We start from the raw sequence: 20,155 nt of genomic DNA, 5'->3' as shown, positions 1-20,155 counted from the left end.
ACGCCTGGTTTGTGATAGGTTGTATCTCTCTTCATTCACCTTCGATTCCCTTCCTCTGTCTCTCTTTGCTTTTTTGACAGGCTCGCTTGATCTAGGTCTGCAGGTCTACCTACTTTCAACAAGCTGGTCGCTAGGGTTGTCGTCTGCTTATAGCAGATCTTCAGGTTGATGCGCCTTGTGTATGTCCTCTGTTTTCGTTTTCCGTGTTTTTGGCTCTCTACTTACAAACAATCCAGTAAGATTAAGCACGGTTCATGAAGAAATAGCTCATATAAAATACAGGGGGTGAACTAGTACTTCATTGTCGTGGTGGAGGACTGGAGAAGGAGCTTAGGTGTAGGTATACACATGGTAGATCAAAGCCACCTGTAGGGTGACGAGGTTGCATGAATGAATGCAGGTGATGCCTACCCTCTTTTGATTTGTATCTCAACTTTCAAAGTGACGAAGCCAAGTCTTTTACCATAAAATCAGGCAGAGCTCCCCTTGGCTGACCCGCCCAAGCTTCTTGACGTGTGTGAAGGTGTTAATTTTGTTTCAAGCATGGTTTAGGAAGATGTTGATGCCGATGTCTAGATTTGCATGAAAGGCTTTTGTACGGTTTAGCCCAAGAGGGTCTTAGGTATTTAGTATGGTATGACTGCTCTTGTAACATGTATCTGGAGGGTGTACTAAATGAATGGTGTATATACTTATAGTGCTGGTTTAATTTGTGCAAGAGGGTCACATGTTTCCCTTGTTCTGAAGGTTACATTTTGCTGGTTGTGAACTGACTTAGCATGGCTACAATTTGGGCTTTCAAGCCTGAAATTATCATTGTGTAGCTAAAGTTGGTGTAAAAAGGGAAGCTTCTTTATGACCTTTAGGAGCTCTCAAGCTAGCTCTTTTTCAGATGTAGTTATCATGGAATGCAAAATCACCATTAATCATTGTTATATATTTCCCCATAAGGTGTATGGGGCATTGCCCTTACTTGTCTAGTAAGTTATGAATGTTTATATCACTGTTAGTGGACCTGAAAATTGAGGGTGAAAGCTAGCTTGACACAAGCAAGGTTATAGCTGCCTTTGGATTTTACTTCATTCAGTTGGCTTCAGATTTTACTTCATTTCAACAAAAGAAATCCCATAGTATTTTGTTGTGTAATGTGTTGATAGAAAGCCATGTGCAACTGCAAATAAATTTGATGCTTTGCCAATGTTGTTCTCTAGTTAATGTCATGTAGCCTTGATTTGGTCGCTTGTGTAGTAAATGGTATTTGATCAAACACAAAACCAATGCTACAACCCAGCTATACAGTAAGTTTTAATCATTTGAAAAGAGTGCAAGACAAACCAGCATTGTCTTGATTGTTTTCAAACTTGGTTTTAAATGATTCAACTCTCAAGATCGAACCTTGGATGTACTCAAGGTGGGTAGTATTGTAGGGTTGCCCAAGGAATTGAATTTTTTTTTAGAGTAGTGGTAGAAGACTTGGTTGTTTAGGCTTAAGAGTGTGGTCGATGTGTTTTTTGGATTTGTGTTGATATCTAAATATCCACCTCCTATGTCTACTTTCGTCCATTGTTTTTGGACTCCGTTGCTTGTCCAAGTTGCTTATTGAAGCCTCTATAGTTGCCACCATTCAGTTGTGCATCCCTATACACCGATTGCCTTTGAGTTGTAGTCTAATCCTTGTTGAAATTTCCATTGGCCAGATGTTGCCCCCCTTGGGTCTTCTTGTCTTAGCGGTGCTAGTAGTCCTCTAGACCCCTCAAACTGTCATCAAGTGCATGTGTGTTGTTTGTCTCCACAGTCTCGAGCTGGTTTCCTTAGTATTAGAAACCATAGATAAAATCTTTGTAAAATGGATTTATAAAGTAGCTAACAAATAGTTTTAACAAACCTAAATAGGATAGGATAGTAGGCAAGATAAGAGCACTTTGACTAAAATTATTAAAAATTGTTCTTTGGATTTTTATCACAGGAAGGCAAATCTTCACAATTACCAATTGCTTGGTGTGGCAATGAATTAGTTTTTTAGATGAAGTAAAATTGTGCAAAAAACTTTTTTGAAAAATGGAATTACTTATTGCAATAATCTTTACTGACTCAATAATATACTAAATACTCACGTGAAAGATGCACTAAGAATTGGCACTGAGTTTCACTCATGTGAAACATATAAACTAATGTGAGAGAAAAGTCACAGTTCTCACGTTGGATAACAATGCAATCTTTTTCTCATGTGTGAAACTTTTCTTACTAAGATTCTTTTATGCTAATTTTTTTCCGTGAATATTTCATTGTTTTAATGTGTGGAAAATGATGTGAAAAACAGCTTTTTTATTAATGAGAATTACTCTAAAACTTCTTGTGGTATGCAGCACATGAAGAGATTTGCGCGTAGAAGATGGGATTGAAGATGATGTGCGTCTGCTCAAGTGAGCAATTCAAGGCAGACCGTGATCCCATTGCAGCCATGGCGGCTCAAGGTATGGCTGCAGCAAGTGGCCTCTCTACCAAGACCATCGAGGGCGAAGCAAAGCTCGATGAGGGTAACATCGAAGAGGCTGAGTCCTCCCTTCGTGAAGCTTTGTCTCTCAGCTATGAGGTCCAATGTCTACACATTGAGTTATTCATTGCCAAGGTTGATTGGTTTAGGAGACTCTCTCTCTCTCTCTCTCCCTCACTCTCTCCCCCCCTCCCTTGGTCTCTATGCTTCAGCATCGTCGACTTTGACAAATCCTTGGGCTGCACTTCTCCCTCGTGCATCATGTACACCTGCGGACATCCAAAATGCCAAATGCAACCTCTAACAATTGTAATATCAGGCGTTCGCTGAGCCAATAGGGTGAAGACACGACGATGATGACGCTTGAGAAAAAGCTGGTGTACTTCTTTTTTCCGCAGGTTGTTTGTGAAAGGTGTGGCGGACGTCTGCTTAGGATTCTGTGAATTTGAGCGGGCGAGCACTTTGGGAATCACAACATCCACAGATGTATGTGAAGCCACCCTTACTTCTGTGTTTCACCTTGCCTGCATGAAGGTTTATACCGCTAGAATGTTGGACTTAAAATTTTTAAGGTGGAAAAACCCCATTTGAGATTGAAATCTCCCTGAACCGGATCAATTTAGGGTTTTGTTTGGAGACGAGGAGCTGAGAGAGCAGCTATGGCGGGCGCATGAGGTCCATTAATTCTTGACGCCAGAGGTGGAGCATGGTGACGATGGTGTGGAGCAGGTACATTTTGCAGAGAGAGAGAGAGAGAGAGAGAGAGAGAGAGAGAGAGAGAGAGCTCATGAACAAGAGGGCGGAGCAGGTGCAACGGCTGTTGAGAATCTACCAGCATCCTGCAGTGCACACTACACGACCCTCCGCATCAGTTTTGGAGACGAGTTGCATACCTGGTTTTGGCAAAAGGTTAGCAGATAACATTCCTCATAAGATGGCCCACCGGCTCTTCTCCTCTAATTAAATTGTGGGGTTGTGACATATCTGGTGGGACTTTGTGGACAATCCTATAGGCTCTTTTCCTCCAAACAAACTGTGCAGTCTCACAACCCCGTCCACGGCTTGGGAATCTCAAAAGTACGACATACGTCGAATACCCTCCCACTCTAGGCCAGCCAACTGCCAACCTTCAACAAGTGAGGGGCTCTCGAGTGCTGTCTGGAATTACCATATGTTGGGTTTTTGGAAATGTTTGTTTGCTTGTTGTAGGGCTTCCGCATCTACGCCAAGGATTTTGGTTTTGTTAAATTTTGCTAAGATAGGTCAATGGACGCATGATCGGCTGTAACCTCTTTCGACTCTATCTAAGGAGGTTTCTAACATGTGGAAGGAGTATATGGACATGCAGTCGTTGTAACCATTAGGGTTTTCAAGGATTTTTGTTGTTGACTATGTAAAACCTCGTGAAACCAAACTTCATCTCTTTCTATCTGGGATGCCTCTAGCGAGTGTTGGGTGTAGGGATGACTACTAGTTGGTTTATTTTCAGTGGTTGCAATGTAAAGCTAAACTAATGTGTGTGTGTGTGTGTGTGAGAGAGAGAGAGAGAGAGAGAGAGAGAGAGAGAGATAGATAGATAGATAGTTCTATTATCGTCCTGGGAGGTCAAATATGACCTATGGGACCAAATGAACATGTCACGTGGTGTGAGTGGAGTTCATAAGTGACTCTCGATGCTCAAAAATGGCTGAAATGAGCGTCGCAATAGAGAGTCCACATCGTGGTTGGGAGAGGAAGGTATGTAGGGAGAGCTCATGGCTGAATATATGGGGAAAAGAGGACCTAATGTGGTCAAAAGTTGAGCACTCAAGTAGTGTGTGGTACTCACTCTCTCGCACTTGACGAGGGCATAAGGTGCAAAGTCGATGACACTCCTCGCCAGTGTCCCAACGTCCTGTCTCGCAGCGTAGAGAATGGGAGCTAAGACGAATGGAGGCAATGGTGCGGATCGCACTCAACGGGATGGGCTCAAGGATGTAGGAATGGGTTCGGTTACCTCGTTCCGAGAAGAAGAGAGATTTGTAGTTTGGGGCAACGTGTGTGGTGTAATGGCTGAAGCGAGAACCTCCGGATTTCTCCCAAGCCATGATACATTGGCGTTGTAAGAAGGCCTCATTAACTTGGGAGTCGATCGACGCATCCTTGACCAAGTGACATGCATCCCATCTTCCAAACCATTTCTTGATATCAAGCATCCACCCCGAACTTAGTATTTTGCTCTTGCATGTCTTTTGAACCTTTTGACTTGCTTCATATGCGATTCTAGGAAGTCGATGCAAAGGGCTACGTTGTGTCTTACGCATGTACTCCACAACCCTTTCCATGCCCAAGACCTCAATGGGAAGCGATCCGGACTCAAGAAGTAAGAGCATGTAGGGTGTTTGTGTCTTGACTTGGAGAAAGTTGGTGAGAAAACGCTTTTGGACATTCTCAAACTCTTTCCAAGTAGACTTCCCGATGCTTCCACCCCATACCTCCACTCCATAAAGAAGCACCGGTGTCACCAATGTGTCAAAGAGGTACTTTTTGAGAGCCCAACACTTGATCTCTCCTGCATTGCACATGTTCTCAAATGCATAATAAGCCCTCTTTCCGGCTTCCAAGCGACGTATTGCACAATCCTTCCATTTGTGATTGGATGGAACCTCAAGGCCAAGGTACTTGAAGTGATCTACCACTTCAAGTTTCTCATTGTTGTATACAATGCATGGATTTTCGTCATTGAGGGTCTTTACAAGCATAACCTTGGTTTTGGATCCATTCACGATCAGCCCGCTATGTAGGCAAAAGCGTTCCAAGACACTCATAAGCTTTTGTGCATCTTCTAAGGTATGTGCCAAGAGCACTACATCATCGGCATAAAGCAAAAGCATGATCACCGCATTTCCAATCTTAACCTCTTCTATGCCTTCTTGCTGCATAAAATCAAGAACCATGTATTCCAATTCATCAATGAGTAGCCCAAAGAGGGTTGGGGAAAGTGGGCATCCTTGTTTGACACCAATAGTGCTTGCAAAAAATTCTGAAATTCCATCTCCCATACGTAATCGACATATCACTTTTTGGTAGATGCGAAAGACTGCATGCATAAATTCTCTCGGCACTTGAAGGCTTTGCATACGTCTCCAAAGATTTCCTCGCGGTACCATGTCAAAAGCTTTCTTGAAATCCACAAAGCAACAATACAACTTTTTTCCTTTCAATCGAAACGCTTCCATAAGAACTCGAAGAGTGACAAGGTGATCAATAGTGCTATGATGCTTTCGAAAACCTGCTTGGCCAAGCGCACGTTTGCCATTCTTTTCAGCCCATTCACTTATCTTCATCTCCATGATACATCCAAATAACTTTGCCATCAAAGAACCAACCATTATAGTGCGATAGTTGTTCACATTGTTTACATCTCCTCCTTTGTGCAGAGGTTTGATCCAATTTGCACTCCAATCATGAGGCATGCCATACTGAAGTGCAAGGTTAAACATATCGCATATCCAATATCGTGTTTTCTTGCGTGTCCATTTAATCATTTCAGCCTTGACACCTTGAAGGTCACCTGCCTTGCGAGTAGCAAGTTTCTCAAGCGCGCGGCATACATCTTCAATGGTAAAGAAGGGAGACATAAATGGAAGGGAGCTACAACCCTCCATCTTATCAACATTGGGTTGCTCATAGAGGTTCTTACAATGCATATACATATCCTCAAGAGTCAAGTCACCAAAGCTCTCAACGCGCTTGCCTTTTAGATTTTGCCAAAACTTGCCACATGCATGTGCTTTCTCTTGTGCTAAAAGAAGTTGTTTTTCGACTTCCCAGCTTCTCCTCTTCTTTTGAACAAGTGCTTTGTATGTGTGTGAACATTCCAAGTAAACTTCCTTGTCTTTGATTGCATCCAATCTTAGCAAGTGTTTTCGGGCTTGACTACATTCCATGTCAAACCATTTCTTCTTGGTGCTACCCTTCTTAGACCTTTTGCAAGACATGTGTTTCACCGAAAAGCATTCCTTCGCACAAGAGAAAATTACTTCTTTGAAAACTTTCCACTTGCATTCTAATGTTGGGCTCCCTTGATGCTCTATCATGCTTAACATTTGGTCCACCATATCAGCATATATAAGTGCTCGTTTGAAGTCTAGACGTAGGTACAAATGATTCACATCATGATTGGAGGCTACATGCTCGGGCCGTTTACCACACTTGAGGTCAATACATAACATCCTATGATCCGATTCCGGATTCCATTCACCAAGTGTAAAGCTTTGTATGCATTCTAGAGTGGCTTCTGAGAACAACATATAGTCAATCACGCTAGCACCATTGTGCTTTCTACATGTAAAGTCATTGGTGCCTTGCCATAGAGATACACCATTTGCAATGAGCATTCCGGTACTATTGCACATATGTAGAAGTGACTTTCCATAGTGATCCACTTCTTTTGCATCATTAGAACTTCGATTATACATGTATGAGTCATCCACTCTTCTTGATACATGCGGCATGTCGACTTGTTGTGTGTTGTGTTGTAACATATTTATGCGAGCATTCATGTCTCCAAAAACAATGACTTCACCTTGATCCTTGTAATGAGCAATGTCTTCCTCTAGTTCAACAAAGGGCTGATGTCTATCCATATTCAAGCGAGCATAAAAGTTGGAGTCATAGTGAGGAATGTAGCAGCCGGCCACAAACATGACTTGACCATTTGGTGGGCTGATTTTCAGCCATAAGTAGCGTTTATACTTATCTTCTTTGACAATGGAAACATCTTTCAAACCCTTTTTGGTCATACATGCTACGCCTCCTTGGCCTCTTCGTTGCTTTGCATTTTTGGCCCACATCAAAGAATGTACATTGTATTTGTCAAATCCAAGAATTCGTTGCGCATCATGCTCCCATGTTTCGACAAGAAGTATCACATCGGAGTCATTGGTAAGCTCATCAATGCCAATTCCCGCATTCCATGGATACCCGTTACAATTCCAAAAGCTTATTCGCAAGCGTGTGTTGGTCTCATAGATCATGTGTCCCTATTTGTTGGGTGGACTTGCATCCTCCTCAAGTGACTTTTCTTCTTGAGATGATACCTTAACCTTCTTGCTTCTTTCCTCGTATGCTTTGCGACGTACATTTTGTTGCATAAGAGTGCGATCCTCATATACATTACAACCCGTTCCTTTGAGGTAGATCCAACCATTGTTAAGGATGATCTTTCTCTTTACCTCATCAGCCATGGTACATACAATAGGTCTTTCTCCCGAGCGAGGGACTCCTTGTTTTCCAACTCGATGTGCACCATAAGCCATGATTCCTGACATGCCAAAGTGTGTAGCAAAAAACTCTTCAATAGCAACCGCAAGAGATTGGGGTGTTTCCATGCTTTCCTCCTTGATTCCACGAATGACGATGTTCTTTGAGCGTTTTTGTCGTTCTTGCAATTCTTGAGTGTCCACATTCTCTACATTCTTTGCTTGGACAACGGCTTGCGTGATAGGAGATGTAGAAACCACATTATCCTTACATATATCAGCCCATGATTTGGATGCATTTCTCATCTCACATACATCATGTCGTATTGTATCTATCGTTTCCTCTTTCAATACATGATCACTCTCAATTTTGCTCAAGCGCTCTTTCACTACATTCATGTCCACAAGAGAGCGTTTACATTCTTGAACTTCATTCTCAAGATGCATCAAGCGTGTTGTTTGCATTTCAAGAACCTTCTTGAGGTGCTCATTCTCCACAACGAGAACTCTTAAAGTACCATTCTCCATTGCAAGTGCGCGCAACTCTTCACCTTGCTTGTTGACGGTTTCTTGTAACGAGATCAAGTAAGCCATGATCATTGCTTCCGTTGTTGTAGACGATGTGGTTGGATTAGCATCCAAATTCCTTGGAGATTTTGCATCATTCTCCATGGCGAGTGTGGCTTTTCCACCCTTGCGAGTTTTGTCTGACATTGCCTTCAAGTCGGCAACAAAAATGCAAAGTTTTGACAGGTTTTTCAGTTCTGAGATGCTGTTACAGCAAAGCCTTTCATTACACAGAAAAATTCTGTCTTTACATCAATGCGTAGAGGGCTTCGTGCTCTTCGATTGAGGCTATAGATCACCTAAATCGGAGTTCGGATGAGCAAGTTATGGTCAAAAGAGTGAACTGCTGCCTACTAGGTCAAAAAACGGCTGTGCGAGAGAGAGAGAGAGAGAGAGAGAGAGAGAGAGAGAGAGAGAGAGAGAGAGAGAGAGAGAGAGAGAGAAATGAAATGAAATGTTATATTAACGTCTTCAAAAGGCCAAAGTGACCTATGAGACCTAAAAGCTACAATGTGGTGGATCTGATACAAAGTCCGAGTAACAAAAGTAACAAAATGAAATGAGAATGACAAAATGACTAAAGGACTACTATGGAATCCTAAACTCCAAGGTGTGAACTAATCAGCTAGCTAGGATAGCTAAAATCACAAGAGATCCAGCATTGGTCGCTGGCGGATCTCATCAATCTCCTCCATGGTCAGTAGTCTGACCGGGCGTCGTGCATGTCGGGCCAAAGTGATCCGAATCCTCTGATGTAGCCTCCGTCGGAGCTGTGTAGTCCTCTGTAGTCGCGGGCGTCTGGATCTCCCCAGCTCGGTCGCCTGGTTGATCAGTGTGCCTCTGGCGTGAGGCGGCGAGCTTTGCTGTGGTAGTAACTCCTCTGGGTGTCCAGTGTCTGCTCTAAAGAAGTCTGCGATCTGTCTCTGAGACTGGCTAGCCTCTCCTCTCATCAGGCTCTCTCTGTGTCTGCGCAGCTCGAGCAAAAACAAACCCAAGCATCTCTGATCCTCGTACCGCATGACTCTGGAGAGTGGTCCAAAGCCCTCTCTGAACAAGCAGTGGAAGCGGCCTCGTATCTCGTAGTAGACGGGGCAGTGGCATGTGTAGTGCAACTCTGTCTCAGGCTCTATGTCACATAGGGGGCATGTCCTGGCGTCTGCTGGTACTCCGCTGTATCTCCCAGTCTCGATCCGCAGCTGGTGTGAAGATGTGCGTATCTGGCCAATAGCACATCGTACCCCATGAGACAAGTGGGTGTCCATGTACTTGGACATCGTCACAAAACCGTCCTCCATAAGCTGGAGAAGATGCTCTCTGTAGAAAGCCATCTTCGTGCCCAACTCCTGTGCTGGCTGTATCCATGTTCTCCTGGTGTCTAGCTGAGTCAGGTCTTGGCGGATGAGCCTGGTGATCTCGGACTGTGTAAGAGTCAGAGAGGGTGCATCCAGTGAGTACTGGAAAGGAGGCAATCTGAAACCATGATGTCATCTCCCCATACCAGCATGCTGTATCTCCCTGCATGGCTAACTGTCGAGAGGACTCAAGTGCAAGGCTGGCATATCTATCTCTGGGAAGTTCCCACATGCGGTGTATGAAGGAGACAGATCTGGTGAGCGCCTCAACCACTAGTGGGGGGGCAGCTAGCTCTGCTCGGACAATGGCACGTGGTACTGAAGCCTTGGCTCTAATGAGCCGCGAGATCATGGAGACCAGAGGCTTCTCCATGTCCCCCCATCCATCAGTGCGGCCTGTCCTCCCGTTGTGATCCAATGAAGGTCCCCAAATCTCAGCTCCATAAAGCAATGCAGAAGCCACCAAAGTGTCAAAGAGCCAGAGCTTCGTCCGAGGCTCCTGAAACTGAACGTGTGAACAAATCCTTTCCAATCTACCCAGTGCTGCCTGGGCTCTGGTCAATCTAGTCTCTGCTGCCCTCCTTAGTGAAAATGTTGGCCCACTAAAAGCCACTCCAAGGTAAGTATAAGCATTTGTATACTCCACCTTCTTCTGGCCGTATGTGAATGCGGGCGTTGACCTCCTGATCCACTGTGGGGTGGTATTAAATACCATGACCTTGGTTTTACCAAGGTTGATGGACAAACCACTTTCCTTGGCAAACCTATGCAAAGCATCCAAGTGACGTTGCATCCCCTCCGGAGAGTCGGAGATCAACACAATATTATCAGCATATAACAATAGTGGAATCCATGTCCCTGCCAGTTGTGCACCTCTATCACCATCTCTCTCGATGTAGTCAGAAACCTCATCCACATACATACCAAATAGAGTAGGAGAGAGCGGGCAACCCTGCTTCACCCCAATAATGGAGTGAACCGGTGTGGATAGACCCTCTGAGGTGCGTACATGTCCCACTACCGACCTGTATAATGCCATGACCCCCCAAATGAGCTCTGTGGGTACTCCCATCTGCTGTAATCTGCGCATCAATCTAGCTCTGGGTACTGTGTCAAATGCTTTGCGGAAATCCACAAAGCTACAATAGATCCGTCTCCCATGTCATCTGCCCTCCTCAATGATGGCTCTGAGTGTCAAGATATGGTCAAGAGTAGAAAAATCCCTCCTGAACCGTGCCTGCCCGGCTGTGCGTATCCCCTCCCTCTCTGCCCATCGACTTGGCTGCTGCTCAAGAATAGATGCGTACAACCGTGCCAATGTGTGTCCAATCATGATAGTGCGATAATTCCCAGGCTCCATAGGGTCTCCCTACTTGAAGATAGGTACAATAGTAGATAGGCTCCAAGTATCAGGCAAGCCCTCACACATGGCACGGTTAAACATAACTGCTAGAAACTGTGCTAGTAGATCTCTGGCATGCGTGCCACTAAGCCATCATGATTATAAGCTCTCCCAGTCCTCATCCTGTCAATGGCCTTCCTCACCATCTTAGCGGTAAAAAAAGCACATGTGTGTGGGCATGGATCGGGGGGGTCGGGAAGGGAGGGCTGCTCAGGAACTGTGTATAGAGATGATGCGTATTGGCCCCAGGCCACTGTGGAAGTAATGGCGGGAGGGGGGAGTGCTCATGAAAGAGCCTCCATGCCTCACGCGAGTCCCGACTCAAGAATAGCTGGTATAGATCCTGCTGTAGGCGAGCCAAAAATGCCCTCTTCTTTCGCCGCACTAGGCGTCGGAAGTCAATCTGTGACTGTCTGTGAGTGATGTCCCCCAAAGCACCTCCCTCTGAAGTCTGGCTCTAGTGTCCCGGCATTCCTCATCATACCAGCTGTTCTGGGGCATGCTCCCCGAACGGCATCTCTACTCATGCTGGGTATGTGGGTATGCCTCTGCTGCTGCACCATGTAGTGTCTGTGTCAGTATAGTAGTAAGCTCCTCCAGAGGTCGCCTTGGCATAGTTACATGGGACGGCGGGTCATGGTCGGGAACAAGGACGGGATGGCAAAAGTCAGGAAACGGGGACGGGGGTCGGAACGGCAAAAAAAAAAGAGTTTTTTTGGCATTTTTTGACCTACACACATGCCACACACATAGAGCATCACTTTCACCATAAATTTACACTAAATAGACTAAAGAACACGAGTCATATAGATTGAAATGTGCTAATAAAACATCGATGATCGATGGATACAAAATGAGAAGTGCATGCCACAAGGGCTCAAGAGTCAAAAAGCCTAAAGTACTTAGGACAAGCCTGAGGCCTCAAGGATAACAAAAAGTACAAAGGGCTATGTAGTAGGTAGAGTCGTAGACTCAAGAGTCTAGAATCGAGAGTCGAGCTATCAATGATCATCAAACTCAAGAAGTGCTCGCCTATTGAATCTCCACATCGTCGTCGTAGTCGAGGTCGTGAGCGACGTATGAGGGCTCGGGAGGCTCGCATTGAGGCTCGAAATCCTCCTCTAGCTCCTCCAAAAGAGTATCGGCCATAGATGGATTCTCTTGTGCCATCTCCCACTCAATGAAAGGATCTGCCTTGTGTGTGACGCTCTTGGCAAGCATGTGCAAGTTAGCGCTCACAAACACCAAATCATTGGCCCTCTGAACCCCAAGGCGATTCCTCTTCTTAGAGGCAATGTGGCTGTACACACTCCATAGTTGCTCCAAGCAACTAGTGGTACATGCTTGGCTAAGGACACGAACAGCCAAGCGCTGCAAATGTGGGCCATCTCCTCCATAGTCCTCCCACCACAAAACCGAGCCAATCTTGTTGCGATCAAGTTGTGCATCTACACATCCATAGGAGCCCTTCTTTTGCGTGTAGTTGAGTAGCTCGTCTCTAATCTTGCGCCTAATGTCACTGCTAGGCTCAAGGTGCTCCAATGCAAGCCGCCATCTTTTGCTCACCTCCTTGTCGGTCTCTTGACGCCTTCCTTGAAACTCAGGGTCAAGCACATAAGCTGCCGCATGAAGTGGAGAGTAGTATCCATTCCACCTCGACTCACACAAGCCATGAATCTCCGCATACTGAATAGGGTCAGGCACAAGCTTCTCAAGTGCCTCTATCATCCGATCCATGGCTTCGTAGACTTTGCCAATGCATGGCTGCAAGCCATCCACCACTCGAAGTAGGTGTAGAATAGACTTGACCATGGCGTCAAGAGTCTTCACCTCCTCCCACCAAGCAGCGTCGTCGGCCCATTCTCGGCATTTCAATCCTACTGCTGATGTAGACTCCGGCATGGCTTGGAACTCATCACTGAGAAAGAGGCCCCTTAAGGCTCCGCCACATGTAGACAAGCGGCCTAGCATAAGCCAATTGAATGCAAATCTTGTCTCTGAATATTTGAGCAAGGACAAGTGGCTCCTCTTTGAGAATTCATGGCGCATTTTTTGATGGTTGAGCACAAAGGAGACATTTCGAGAGGCGTCACCAATGGTGGGTGAAATCCATGACAAGTTCCCTATGTCCTTGAGGAGGTTATTGAGGCAATGTGCCATGCAAAATGTGACATGGATGCTGAGATACATGCCCTCAATGATAGCTCCGGCTGCCCTATTTGACGCCTCTCCATCTGCAACCATACAAAGGACATTCTCCGGGCCGGTGATCTCTATGGTGCTTGTCCACTCCGCAGCAAGCATCTCGGCGGCCTTGCCACTATCGGATGCATCACGTGACTCCACAAAGTACATCTCCCCCCGAGAGTAGGCCACCACCCCGTGGATGGACCGCTTGCGGGTGTCGCTCCATCCATCTACAAGGAGGGAGACGCCATTGGTCTCCCACAAATCCTTTGTTGCCTGGGCCGCTTGCTCCACGACAAGCTTCTCTTTGTCAAGGAGGGTGGTGCGAAGCCTCTCCGATGAAGGTGGCACATAATAGGAGCCATATTCCCCTATTTTCGTAACCATGGTTCGAAAGTATGGAGACCTATCCACACAAAATAGAGCATGTTGTGTTAGTATGGAGAGTCGAGAGTCGAGAAGTTATAACCCATTATGAATACAAAATGGAAGATTGCAATGTGCATATGCCAAGGGAAACTCACCGCGAAGCATGGAAGGCAATGTGGTCGTGGAAGAAGAATCGGGCAACCGACCTATCCACCTCTTCCTTCAATTTAGGATTCCAATTTTCGTTGAGAGTGGTTTGGCGATGCGGAACGGAAGAGGACGGTGTAGATGCATGGCTCTTGAAGCTTCGAGAGATGTCGTCAAGGTTGGCTTCCCTTTGCTCTCGCAGTGTCGCCGTGGCGGAGGGATCAACGGCAACAAAACGGCCCCTCTTGGCCGCTTCCGCAACCTCATACACCGTGAGCTTCTCAAGAAGATCCAACCTCTTCTCGGGAGGTACATGAGGGCAAAACTTCACCTCGTGACCGGGTTCATGAAGAAGATGGGCTCGCACTTTGTTTGAACCATCCGTTCTCTTGTATGGGCATAGCTTGCACATCCATGGTCTTGCACCGCCACCTTTGCCACGCGAGCTAAAGTCGACTTCATCCCACCACGACCATGTTTGCATGGCGGGCCTCCTTCGAGAAGAACCGGCTTGAGAAGTGGAGTTGGCTTGAGATGACATGATGGTGGAGAGACTCGAGAGAGTAGAGCTTAGAAGTTAGAGGAGTTAGAGGAGAGCTTGTGTGGAGAGAGTAGAGGAGAGCTTCAAACTTCAAAGTGGGTAGAAGAGGGAGAGACTTGAGAGTGGAGACTAGAGTGTAGAGTAGTCAATGGTCATGCTTCAAGCTTGAGCCTTGAGCCTTGAGCAATGACTCAATGAGGCTATGAGGCTTGAGCAATGAGCATTGAGTAGAGAGGAAAGCATTGAGTAGCTTGAGCTTGAGGGAATTGCAAATTGGAATGAGACTATGAGTATTAAGAGGCCCAAGGGAGCCTTTTATAGCCTCCCAAGGGCCAAGGCCTCCCAAAATGTGGCAGTTGGGACAACACAGATCCGTTAAAAACGGTAAAAAACGGTCACATTTTTCGGTCTGACTGCAGCCGTTCCCGGTAGACCCCGTCCGACCCCTGCCGTTTCGGCCGTCCCCGGTCCGTCCCCCCTGCGACCCGCCCGTCGGGCCCGAATTCGGTCCGTACCACAGCGTCCCCTTCCGTTCCCGGCCCGGTTACGGCCGTCCACCGGCCCTAGGGCCCGTCCCCCCCGTCCCCTGTAACTATGCACCCTGGCTCCTGTGTGCACAAGCGTCTGTAGATCCCATCTATGTATACAGAGTCCGTCTCCCGTGTGAAGTTGTAGCGAGTAGGGGCTACTGAGGTCAGCTCTCCTATGTTTGAGGAGCTCAAATAGCACGTGTATATTTCACGTGTTAGGTTTGAGAAAATAAAATGATTATCACTTACCTCATATTGAGTATTTTGTCAGTGGTTATAACTCCTAAAGAGCATCTCGGACTTCGTTAGATAGATTGCCATCAGCTCGGGTTCAATGGTACAATCACAGAATCATCTACATGTTTCGACTTTTTCTGCACTTTCTATAGTCATGAGTATGTGTGATTCTTTGTGGTGCCTGTGAACAGGCACATGCTTAGCAAAGATGCTAATTTCATGTTGGAAGCCAAAACCATGAAATGAGGATGTGTTGAAGGAGTTTGGAGGTGAAGGACAGAGTTTTCCACAAAGGAGAATTGCATCTCTTCTCGGTTTACACCATAGGAGTTTGGATTGGGTGGGAAAAACTAGTATTATCTACCTTGGGCGGGTCAGCCAAGGGGAGCTCTGCCTAATTTTATGGTAAAAGACCTAGCTTCGTCACTTTGAAAGTTGAGATACAAATCAAAAGAGGGTAGGCATCACCTGCATTCATTCATGCAACCTCGTCACCCTACAGGTGGCTTTGATCTACCATGTGTATACCTGCACCTAAGCTCCTTCTCCAGTCCTACCACGACAATGAAGTACTAGTTCACCCCCTGTATTTTATATGAGCTATTTCTTCATGAACCGTGCTTAATCTTGCTGGATTGCTTGTAAGTAGAGAGCCAAAAACACGGAAAACGAAAACAGAGGACATACACAAGGCGCATCAACTTGAAGATCTGTTATAAGCAGATGACAACCCTAACGACCAGCTTGTTGAAAGTAGGTAGACCTGTAGGCCTAGATCACGCGAGCCTGTCAAAAACGCAAAGAGATAGAGGAAGGGAATCGAAGGTCAAAGAAGAGAGATACAACCTATCCCAAGCCAGGCGTAGCTTTGGTAAGCCCCCACTCGTCAGTAGTAGTACAACTCGGCCTCGTTGCGTTCTCCGGCCACGACCTTCGTAATTTTGATCTGCTTAGAATGACCTAATAAGTTACAATTGAGAGGGAACGGGAGGAAGAAATTAGGAAAAATTCTACAGAGTGGCACGTTCAAGCAGCACCTTTCAAATATCAATTTCAATTGTAATTTGTACATCAATTTACTCTATTACGGAGGCCGGAATTCATGGAAGGCCACGTGGCTCGATTTGCACCGATGAGCACTTTCCTTAATGTGTTCTCTGAACAGATCTCGCTATTTACTCGGTAAGCCAAAGGCTCTTTTTTTAGTATCTGAACGCAGAAGCCACCACGTGGCATTAGATTTAAAATTTAAAAAACATTGTTGCCATGAAAAGCTCTAAATATAAAAAACTCCGCATGAAAAGCTACCAAGCGAATAAAATAAAAAAAGCACTCTGAGTTGCTCAATTGCTCTCAAAAGCAGTTCGAATATCTTCTCCACCAGTATGCCACCAACCCGGATTTTTTCGATCTTTTTACTCAGATACAGAATGGGGAGATAGTGCTAGGGTATTCCATACAGGATGGCTACTTGATGAAGAAAACAATGTTGTGTGTTACACATCCGTTGAGGGAAAAGGTTTGATTGAGTGCCATTGTTCACCTTTTACGGGTCACAGCGTGTTAGGTGTAGCGGAATGAATGTTTGTGCTTTGCTCAAGATGAGTGCTCCGAACTGTGCTCAAGGTTCCTTTTGTTCTTATGGAAGGTAGAGCCTTCCGTTCTTAATGAGAAAATGCTATGATCACAAACAAAGTGAATGGACACTATGCGTGCAAGTGTAGAGACTGAGAGATAGAGAGACAAGAGAGATAAGACACCAGAGACGACGTAAAACCCTCCACCGAAGGCCCCACTCTCGTCGGCGAGAGCGATCTACTTATGATTGCACAATCCGGTACAAATAGTATGCATAAGACTGATGCAAGTCTAGTCTATGTCGGCGATGACGACGGGGATGACGAAGGCGACCTAATGGCCGAAATCTACAATCTTTCTACTGCTGTCCAAAAACGCTATGGGCTGAAATCTGCAAATGTTCTATCTGCTGAATTCTAACTTTATGTCGATGACGACAATGCGACGAAAATAGGCTAATTGCACTGAAAAATTCCCCTGACTGATTCTGATGGATTCTGATGGGGATGCTTATGATCATGCTGTGTGCAACCAGAGGATATGCATCTACACTAAGTGACTGGGCTTGCACGGTCTACAAATAGATTCACAAAAGTGGTAGATCACTTCTAATATAGAATGACTGGACTGAGTGAACCCTGATCATGCTGTAGCTTGTCCACAGACACATAGGGTTGGATGTGTCACATGACATCCCCTCCTTTTTAAAGTGAGGTACTGGTACCGAACTGTATGGCGTCGAGGGAGATCGCGAATAGCTTTCGAAATCCTGGAAGGGACTCTTCGCTGGCCCACTCTGATGTGTGGGTCGTGCGGTACTTGAACTTCATAAAGGTCTGCAACGCTTTCTTCTTTGGGCCGCGCTGTAAGCGACACAAAGTCCCTTGTGGCTCCTTCGATGCTTCAACTTCCTCTATAGTCACGCTTCTTGCTTCTTCAAGAATCTCCATGACTGAAAATTCCTAAAACCATTTCTAACACAAAACCATGAACATACCCATTCCATGTAAAGTGAGTGGAAAAAATCTTATCTTCCTCAAAGACTGTGCATGCAATGTAGATGAACAAAGAGACGGAGTGCCAAACCGTTCACCACACACACGCAAACAATGAGATCCAATCTTGTCTTTCTTTTGATCTAAAGCAATTAACTATGGCAATTCACAACAGAAATGCCCATGCTTGGTGCTCATACTATCATGTGCTCTTTCTACAACTGTGTCGTGCCAAGGAAGAGACATGGAATGTGACTTCCTTGAATGCATACTTTTCAGCTTTTCATGAGAAATCCGTATACATTTGTGCTCATCCATGAGAGAAACGTGCTCTACATAAAATATGTCATGCCTAGGAAAAGGGATCACATAAAGATGCTGACTAAAATACAGGAAACGATTACGAATGAAACACTCGAACAATGCGTGCGTACTAATCATGCGAACACATAATACTTCCTGTGAGGGTTCTTTGGACCTAGGCTCGAGAGCCAAGATCGGTTCTTCCTGAATGATCGAATCCTCCTGTGGGGGTTCTTTGGACCTCGACTCGAAAGCCAAGATCGGTTCTTCGTGATTGATCGAATCTACAATGAGGTTAGCTTCGCTAGAAAAAGCATCAACTAACTCATCATCCTTGTGAACAATCACATCATCTTCATGCAAATCATCATGCTCGTGAGAAATCACATCTTGATCATGCAAATCATCATCCTTGTCTCTATCATCCAAATCATCATGCTCATCATTTTCATGCAAATCATCATGCAAAGCATTGTCATTCAAATCATCATCATGCAAATCATGTGTGTCTTGCTTTGGAGAAGAAGAGACTGAGAGTGTCTCCTTTTCCTGATTCTCTTGCATCTATGCCTGAACTTTAGAAAAGAGTCGCAAGAACTCTTTCATGCGTTGGTCGCTCTGTTCTTGTCTTGCTTTGCTCTCGCGAAGTATGGCTGCCACTCTTTCTATGTATTGACGCTCAATGGCTGCCATCTTTTCTTCATGTTCACGCTCTATTTCTGCTTTTTGGTCTAACTTCTTGTCCATAAACAACTGCAGCAACTCCTTCATAGGAGTTAGTGCAATCCTTGACGTAGATGGGGAAGGGGGAGGGTCGGAAAAACCTCCCGGTGGGGAAAATTCTTCTTCGCCTCTCTCATGCTCATCACCTGTATGCGAAGTATCCAGTCCGCTTCGGGTGACGACCATGCACTATGATCTTTGGTTCTTAAGTCAACGAGGGACTTGGATTCTTGAGGTTTACTTTCGCTTGCAAACCGTGTTTGAGAAGGATCTTCTCTTCACTCGAGTTCTACTCCTTTCCGCAGGTGCACCCCTTGGCGGCCATGCGCTCACACCAAGGTTGCCTTTTCCCACCTCATGTCGATTGGCCTGCCGCTAAGTGCACGGTCTGCTCTCAATGAGTGAAAAGAGACACAAGGGGAGGGTGGTCAAGCCTTTTTTCCTGGGGTTCCTGTCACTTTTCAAAAACACGATTAGGAATCGAGACGCCCAAGCGAACTTGGGTTCGTGCGACCGCAACAAGAAAAAAAATTCTTGTGATTCTTGTGGTTCTTTCCTTGAGTGATACAGAACACTGCCAAAGCTCTGATACCAATGTTAGGTGCAGCGGAATGAATGTTTGCGCTTTGCTCAAGATGAGTGCTCCGAACTGTGCTCAAGGTTCCTTTTGTTCTTATGGAAGGTAGAGCCCTCCGTTCTTAATGAGAGAATGCTATGATCACAAACAAAGTGAATGTGCAAGTGTATGAGACTGAGAGATAGAGAGAGAAGAGAGATACGACACCAGAGACGTTGTAAAACCCTCCTCCGAAGGCCCCACTCTCGTCGGCGAGAGTGGTCTACTTATGATTGCACAATCTGGTACAAATGGTATGCATAAGACTGATGCAAGTCTAGGTTATGTCGGCGATGACGACGGGGATGACGAAGTCGACCTAATGCTTGAAAAATGCAATCTTTCTACTGCTGTCCAAAAACGCCATGGGTTGAAATCTGCAAATGTTCTATCTGCTGAATTCTGACTCTATTTCGATGACGACGATGCGACGACGACGCGCTGAAAACGCAGATGCTAAAATCTGCGTTTTCCGGGCAAAAACTGTAAACCTTGCGGAAACTGACCGTGCGGCGAGGAACTGTTGCGGGAAGGTGAGATGTGCGAGGTTCGGGACTTTATCTGCGGGTACTAACTGCTGAAAACTGAAAACGCTGATGTTCCTTGACTTTCCGTCGCGGGGAATCTGCAAAACGCTAGGGTTGGCTGCAAATGCAAAAACGCTAGGGCTGAAAATCTGCAATTCTGACGCCTGTTGTCTTGTAAATGCAAAATGCTAGGCTGATTTGATATCCTGCCTGCTTCCAGAATCTACAAGTGCAAATCGTTGGCTGATCTGGTCCAAAAACGCTAGGCTGTTGCTGTGGAGCAAAAACGCTAGGTCTCTTGGGAGGGTTCTGCTGGGGTTCTGCTGAGAAGGTGCTTGTTGAGT

The 20,155-nt window shown here is 45.6% G+C and overlaps 1 protein-coding gene across 5 annotated transcripts in view; it reads left to right on the top strand.

Moving 5' to 3' along the window:
• The first annotated feature begins 2,649 nt into the window (after positions 1-2,649).
• Positions 2,650-20,155, top strand: part of LOC147457544 (protein NPG1-like) — a 63,458-nt gene continuing 45,952 nt past the window's right edge. The window contains exons 1-4 of one of the 5 annotated variants that reach the window (XM_086512417.1): positions 2,650-2,980; positions 3,118-3,223; positions 3,303-3,403; positions 3,508-3,630. The gene's annotated coding sequence lies outside the window, so the exon portion shown is untranslated. Of the gene's footprint in view, positions 3,029-3,117; positions 3,224-3,302; positions 3,404-3,507; positions 3,631-20,155 lie in introns of all 5 variants that reach the window. The other 4 variants (XM_086512414.1, XM_086512416.1, XM_086512415.1 and 1 more) reach the window with 4 other exon arrangements.

The sequence above is a fragment of the Adiantum capillus-veneris genome, chromosome 5 (genome assembly GCF_014529385.1).
Source record: "Adiantum capillus-veneris isolate H3 chromosome 5, ASM1452938v2, whole genome shotgun sequence".
NCBI lineage: Eukaryota > Viridiplantae > Streptophyta > Polypodiopsida > Polypodiales > Pteridaceae > Adiantum > Adiantum capillus-veneris.
The sequence above is the reverse complement of the archived record's forward strand: the minus strand, read 5'-3'. Positions and strand labels throughout refer to the sequence as shown.